The following is a 7,943-nucleotide window of genomic DNA, read 5'->3' as shown; positions in this document are numbered from 1 at the left end:
TCGGGCGGTTCGTGTTGTTGTGAGGACGCGTTAATTGGGGCCACTTCACGGCACGAGGGGCCACTTCACGACACGAGAGGCCTCGTGGAATTGCGTATGCGGACATGTCCACAGAGCCAGAGAGAGCATCGGGACATCAGATGCACTGATGACGGGTACAGGCGGTAGGAAATGCACACAAGCAAACTATGGGATCGGTTACTACTCGACAGTACGGTACAACAAATTGCACTTGAGTCTTCTCCTTGTTCTTGTTAAAAAAAGAAACCCAGGGTCGGCCACATCCCGAGTGGCATTTGTATGATGTTGCTGTTGTAAATATCGCGCATTATTTTTGCGCTGCAAGTTTCCACACGCCGCTTGGTCTTTGGGTAAATGTCCTCTCTTCCCTGACCCTTGACCTCCTGATCCAGCAGCAGCAGCAGCGGTGGCAGCAGCCATGGGCACGACTCACACACACGGTCTCAGCGCTCGGAAGTGAAGCCAGCTACAGACACTGGCGTCGTTTAGTGACATTTTGAAAGTATCATAAATGCTCGTTTTGTTCTCGAGAAGCCAAGAAGCGTCGTCTCTTCCTCCATTCACCCTCTCCCAATCCCATGCGCAGAGCCAATTGATGGGAGAAAAGGGATGGGTAGGGGGGGATACGAAGAGCGATGTAATAATAAGAGAGGAAAACATGAATTCACAAAGGACCCATTAACCATGGCCGATATTGAAGGCGGAAAAGCGCCCCAACACAGGAACGCGATTCAACGGAATTAACGCAAACACGGCTGATGATCGCTGCGCCAGAGGGCATTGAGTGGCAGAAGACAACGACACAAACAGCTTTGCCCTGCTCCCAGGTCATTGCCACCGTCAGATAGTCGATCCACTGCCTGGCTGAAGGCCTCCTAACCGCAGCCTCTCGTGGGCCTGCGGTGCAATGATCCACCGATGCCATCGCCTGCGCGTCCCATCCTCTCGGTTGATGTCCTCTCGGACGCGTTCCATTCATTGCAGGTGCCAGGTCACAAAGAGAAAGGAGGGGCGAGGGAGGTGGGGGGCATCGGCTTCATGTGAGAAGGCAATGGGGGGGGAGAGGTGGTCAATTGTTTTAAAGGGGGGCAAGCGAGATTGGTGGCTGCAAAGGATGCAATCATTGTGAGCGCGATTAATTAATTTGATGCATTACTGTATTAACAACCAGCGGCGAGACATATCTGAGCAGATCCTGGTTCTCTCCTTTACTCCTGCATCAACCCTCACTGACCAGCGTGGTGAAGTATGGTCGAAAATCCCCCCCCCCCCATGGCCGACATGGCGTAGGGGGGCATTCATCCGGCAGTGGATTGATAAAGTGCCATAAAATTGTTATCGGGGATTTTTGTCGCAGGAGGTGCTTTCCTGAAAAATAAATGTCCACCCTTTCAAATTTCTAATCTTACTCTTGTTTTGTCTCCGATAGAGAATTCCAGAAGGTCGAAGCTCCATGGGTCTCACCGGGAGCCTTGGCGGGTCTCATTTGGCCCGCGAGCGAGAGCGTACGGTACATTGGAGCCAGCTGATCTGAGAAAGCTCGCGGTGCCCCGTTCGCATCTTGCCGAATGTTTCTCTTCGACCGATTTTATTTGTTTACACGACCGCGGCGATGTCTCCACCGCCAACAGTGGAGCACATCGTCAAGGGCGATGCGGTGATGGGTTTTGGCCATTTCGTCACAATGTACCAATTCACGTGTCTAGGACATCCATCATTGTTAGCCATGGTGAGTCCACTGGATGAAGACCCCCCCCCCCCCCCAAGCCGTCGCGATCTCTAGCAATGGTATCGATCCACCCAGCACCGGCTGATTTCACCGCTCCGCCGCTGCGTCTCCGCGGTGCACGTGCTGTCGGGCATCCCCCATCCTTCCGGCTGCCACTCCGTGGTTATCCTCGATCAGCGGTCACCAGCGACGGGTCCTGCCCAAGCCCCTCTGGCTTTTCTCATCAATGTGATATCTCCAAGATTTTGCGTATGTTCTCTATAATCTAACTTACTACTATTTTTTATTTTACTAGGTCAGGCCCACTGGGCTATTTGGCTCTTGTTTCAGAAGCGACCTGGCCACAACTGATAGCTTAACAAAGTGGCTTATCACGTGGGAATTAATCGCAACCAAACACTAATCAATGTGTTCCTCTCTTCTGAGTCTGTGATAAGTGGACTCTTACTTTCGGTAACCGTGTTCGTCCCTTCTTAGCGTAAACAAGCAAGCTACTTTGTCGTCGCCACCAAAGTCGCTCCTGGCTATGGAAGTCACCTCCGACTGAACCAAAGATGCCCTGCGCAGTCACGTGACGGCCTGCCTGGCCGGTCGCACCGACCGCATGACTCAAACTCGCGGTCCAATCCGACGTCTCGCTCGCGACATGAAGACCTGGTTGCATGGGGACGATATTAAAAAAACACACGGACACACACACACACACATGTATATAAATATATAAATACTGCTAAATTGAAGCACTTTAACAAAAAAAGATTCCCGGGCGTGTACAAACGACAGTAAATGACTTCTTCTGTCCAAAGAGACATTTTGACGTGGCTCGTTAAATGCAGATAAAGTTCACGCGATGAAGAGGCGGATTGTGAGTTTGTGGAACCGCATTTCCCAGCCGTACATGCCCCCCCCCCCACCCCCATCATTGCTTACCCCCTCCTCCCCGCCCCCCATTTCACTCGGGTGGGGTCCAAGGGCCTCAATGGGCGCCTGTGTTGTTGATGGCTCGCACCCCCCCCACACTCCCCCCCCCCCACTCTGCCGCCCCCTCTTTCTGCCTCTCCTCTTTCGTGACTTGGGGGGGGGTCGCTCTTTCCAAAAGGTCTTGAACAACGCGAAATGTTGGTACAATTAAAGCTCCTGTCAGTTCAAGCACACGCGATGATGAGGATTGATTGATGGCGATGTTTGATGATTTATTATTGATGGTAATGATTGATGGTGGCTGATGGTGATGATAATTGACGTAGTTATGATTGTTTAATGGTGATCGCTGGTTCATGGTGATGTTGATTGATGATCATGATGACTTAGTGATGATAATTGGATAATGGCGATGCTTGGCGGTAATGATGATTGATGGCGATGGTCGACTCATGGTGATGATAGATAATGGTGACGGATCGATGGTGATGAAAATTGGCGAATGATGACGATGATTGACTAATTACGATTGATGGTGATGGTTCATTCATGTAGATGATTGGCTGATGGTGGTGGTGGTGATTGACGGTGATCACGATGCATGTGCATTATGTACAACCAATGTATTCCCCATCGAGATGATTCAAAGGACTTCCTGTTAAACGGATATCCGAGATAGTAACGAATTACAGCAGAAAGGCAGAACAAATAAAAAAGAGAGAAAAAAAACACGTAGCAATGCTGTATAAAAATTAGACACGTGTACACTTATAAACACACTATTCTAATTGATAGAGGGAATATAAACACGTTTAATTAAAGTAGCTCAGACATTGTGATGATGACGTATGTACTTCAAACTAAACTCTTTATTTTACCTGGTAAGGCCCACTGAGCTATATAGCTATTTTTCAGAAGCGACCTGGCCACAGATGATTGCTCAACGATGTCGCTGATCGTGTGGAAATGTTAAGCAGACAAATACTCTAAACGCGTGATATTGATTCTAAATGTGGAGGGGAAAACGCGACCACGGGGAGAGAAACACGCAAACTCCAAATATACAGCAGGCGTCAGGGTCGGGATCGAACCCACGACCTCCTTGCATACCAGGCGAGATAGTTAACATCTCGCTACTGCGGCTAAAGGAAGCCAGCTACTGTATGGGGTTTTTTTGAACGCAATGGGATGTTAACACGTGTGTATTCTTGGCTCGAGTACTACTCGGGACCAGTACATAATGGACAAGGCAATTCAGGAAGCAATATTACCGTGTCGTATGTGTCTGGGTGAGCCCCATCGAATCTCAAAACTCGTCTTCAGGGCGGACACGTCGAGCGCTCACTCTGATGTGTTACGAACACTTAAAAACAAGAGGCCAGAGCGAGAGAGCGGGAGCGCGCCGACGCATATTGGCGATAATAACGGCAACCAAAATAAATATAACGCGTTGAAAATCCCACAAAACCAAACAGCCGCGTTGCGTTAAATATTAATGGCGCAGTAGGGGGCGCGTGAATGATGGAGACGAGGGTTTTTGATGTGGCCAGCGGTGGTTGCTGCTTCCCCCGCCAGCAGAAGCGAGAACGTGCACGGAGCGCCAGAGGGAGGGGGTCAACCAAAAATATGAAGAAGAAAACATTTCCTTCGGATTCGGTAAAACAATACAAACGCAAATGTTTCGAGAGTCGCAATGCACGTGAGTGAATACAAGACGGCGGTACTTGACGAATAACGTCAAACCATTTCTTTTTTTGTAATTGCTATTTTAAGAAGACCACACGCACGGCGATTTGTAATGCCGCATTACAAGCTATTGTTGGGCTTTTAGACGTTCACCGTTGATCGAAAAGAATTAGGAGGATTTTTGTTAAAACTTTGCAATTATAGTGTTGGGAGCCACGAAGCAGTCCTTTAAAGAGCCGCAGGTTTCCGACCCCTTGGCCAGGGCCAGAAGTGACGCTCGGCCCAGGAGTAGGGTTAGGGCCAGGGATAAGGTTCGGTGAAACTTAGCGTTATTAGTAGGGCAACAGGCAGGGATTAGGGTTATGATTAGGGGTACATGCATGGGGTAGGGTTAGAGTTAGAGCCAGGGTTAGGGTTAGTTGTAGGCATGGGCACGGTTAGGGCCAGGTAGCGTTAAGGTTAGGGCCAGGAGTAGGGTTAGTGGTAGGCAGGAGTGGGATTACTGCTAGTGCCCGGTTAATTAGAACTACGGGTGGGGTTAGTGTCTGTTAGACTCGTGCAGTTAATGTACAACCAGTGTGTGGTGTAGGTTAGGGATAGTACCTCATTGCCTTGTTTGTTGGGGCTGTGGGTCGGGCTGGTGTCTCGAAGGCGAGTGTGCTAAGGGTTCTCTCCTTGCGTGGTTGGTTCGCTCTCGGACTGATCGATTCGTTTGTTAAAGCTAGAGGCAGCATACGCACGCTAGCCAACATCCCCGTTCGTGGCACAGTGGTTAGGCCACTTGCGTTGCGGCCAGCCCGAGTTCGATTGCCGATCACGGACAATCAACATCGGTGACAAGCGATGTCAGAAGCCGGGCCTGGGCCTCGCTACCCGCAGTTGTACTCAACCCCTCAAGTGCACGCCTGGTGCGGTGCGAGAACCCTTAGCACTGGGAGAGACGAAAACTGTCGAGCGCGGTCCTGGCCACACCACGCCCGTCGTGGGCCGTGCCGTTCCTCGTATGGGGTAGCTGCTCACTTGGCGCAACAAATCTGTGACGGCTATTCACGGGGGGGGGGGGGGGGGGGATCTTTTACGTTCTTGTGCATCACGTGCCTTCGTGTGTGTTAATTGCATCAATGCGTATGTATCACCCGTTATATCGCCTGATAAAGCCAGTTGTAATTACTGGCGAAACGTCGTACTCAGATTGTAAATGATGTGGCTTGGCTCTCCAACACACCGGCGTGCTGTACTAGTGACGAATTGGCCACGTTATGTTCACGTGACAACCCTTTACTAGTTGGCCATAAAGCTCTTTCACGCAATGTCCTGCATGTATCGTCCCGTTGCGTTGTGTCCCGTGCCAGTTTTTCCTTCTCGATGTCGCGTGCTGATGTTCTTGTTGTCGTCTATCCAAGGGCTTGCTTGAAATGGAGACGTTTAAACCTCCACGGAATGATCTCCTGCTCTTTAATAGAGAATCGTTTGAACGCAAGCGTGGTCTTCCGGATTGAGACGCGTGTTGAACGCGTTTCATCCTCGGCTGTCGACACGCACCACCGCGGACATGGTCCGGAAACGCATTACGAGTCGCATCGTTTGCTTAACCTACGACAGCTTCACGCTCAAATTGCAGTTGACACCATCCCCTTCATCTGTTCAATGTTTCTACAACTTACGTTTGCCACTCGACTGTGATCAATCTAAACATAATGGGTGAACATTCCCCAAAACTGTGCTGTATTTGAAATGTCTCACGTGACGCAGTTTTTTTTCTTAATTTGCTTTTTTGTGATACAAGTCAACTTTTGTAAATGAGACTCTCATCCCGGTCTCTTGAGCTCTCACGTGGTTCAACAAATTCAGCTTCACATGATGATGATGGTCTCGGGCAGCACAGGCGCTGTCTACTACCCCGAGGGGGACTATGGGTAGTCCCCACCCAGTCACCTCCCGCAGAGGCAATTCTGTCGCAACGCAGCCAGCGGCTGAGTAACTCCCAACACTCAAGGCAATCCACATTGTATATAATACTTACAACTATTGAATCTGGAAAAGTGTTCATGCTAATAATGGTTGGGCCGGTGGCGCGGTGGTTAGCGCATTATGCTATGAACCTGGCCACCAACGAGTTCGATTCCCAGCCACGGCTAACATCAGTGGCGAGTGATATCCGAAGCAGTTCCTACTCCCATACAACCTTCCCCAGCAGTGAGGATGAAGACTTAAACCGTTGAAGCTACCAACCGAGATGAAAAGCTGCAGGAAGAGTTCCCCCCCACATAGCCTTTAGCAGACTTGGGGGCAAGTGCTGTTAACGAGCATCTATGAAGGTCGGCATGGCACCACACGAAGGGGTGGTTGGCTAGCACCACACCCGGTCGCCTTTGTCTCCCTAGTAATTATGTTCACACCGCACTAGGTAATAATATTAAGGCCAAGTGGAGGCCCAGGACCGGTTCAGTTATTCGTCACAGATGTCGCTCGTGAGCAAGGAATCGAACACGGAACGCCGGGTTCACAATAGCGCAGTGCGCTTACCACTTGCACCACCGCTACCCATACCACACGCGCGCGTGCGCATTCGGAATGCACTCCAAACACGAGGCGAGGGAAATAGAAATCATTTACGAGTTAGTTTTATTTTTTCAATTGCTTCATATTTTCTGTTTAAAAATATGTACAGTACACAATAAGAAGGGGTATTTGGGGGGTGGGGGTCGCTTCGTACCGTATTGTACATTCATGCCGTGTGGCGGGAGGGGGGGGCGAGGTGGGGGGGAAGGTGGGGGGGGGCGACGTGGGGGGAAGGTGGGGGGGGGTCGCTTATACAAAAACCCAAAGCGGCGAATACAAAACTGCGGGGAACCAAACAGAAGAAAAACGTTCACGTATCAATCGCGCATAGCAAAAATACAGCACGCGTCTGCAAGGCATAGCAAATGACATAGCCACAATACTGCATCTCCACATACAAAAATAAGTTTGGCTGTGTTTTTTTTTCGTGTTACTTTCTCGTGTAAATGTCATTGTCTCTTCATCGCACGCACTCTCTCTCTCCCCGCTTAAAGTCTCCGTGTGCATTTCATGGCGTTAGTTTCGTCTAGTTAATATGTACACAACAAAAATACACATTTTTTTATATCTACAGAGGACGGTGTAGAGGGGGGTGTGTGGGGGGAGGGGGGTATGGCAATCACGGGTAGTGGCTTCCACTCGGACCATCACTGACTGGACGATGGAATAAAACAACAACGATAATACAAATTTAAATTATTCATCTACGAAAGCCTCCGCGTCTCAAAAGACTCAATCTTTTTTTTCACGAGGGTGCTGTATTCTGGGGATTTTTTGGCCAATTCCTGTTTTTAAAATAAAGGAGTGGTTTTGTGCGAGTGGGAGAACCCCGTAGGACACCACTCTTGGAGGGGGGGGGGGGGGTGGAGAACGATTTAAACAAAAAATCCCGCGTAGAAAGATTCGCAGATTCGCGAATACCGCAAGCACGCTTGGGAGTTTCACACGCAACTCTCTGTGTGACCCACTAACCATCCATTTCCGAGGCACTGGATCGTAGATGCGCGCGCCAGCATGGCTGGTG

The 7,943-nt window shown here is 49.9% G+C and overlaps 1 protein-coding gene across 1 annotated transcript in view; it reads right to left on the bottom strand.

Annotated features, from left to right (window-relative positions):
• Positions 1-6,965: 6,965 nt before the first annotated feature.
• Positions 6,966-7,943, bottom strand: part of LOC116940673 (uncharacterized) — a 6,234-nt gene continuing 5,256 nt past the window's right edge. The window contains exon 2 of the mRNA XM_032950805.2: positions 6,966-7,943. This exon is cut by the window's right edge and continues 2,846 nt beyond it. The gene's annotated coding sequence lies outside the window, so the exon portion shown is untranslated.

Source organism: Petromyzon marinus, chromosome 9, assembly GCF_048934315.1.
Source record: "Petromyzon marinus isolate PM22_M1 ecotype Great Lakes invasive population chromosome 9, UKy_Petmar_22M1.pri1.0, whole genome shotgun sequence".
Lineage (NCBI taxonomy): Eukaryota > Metazoa > Chordata > Hyperoartia > Petromyzontiformes > Petromyzontidae > Petromyzon > Petromyzon marinus.
This window is presented reverse-complemented; position numbering and strand designations above follow the sequence as displayed.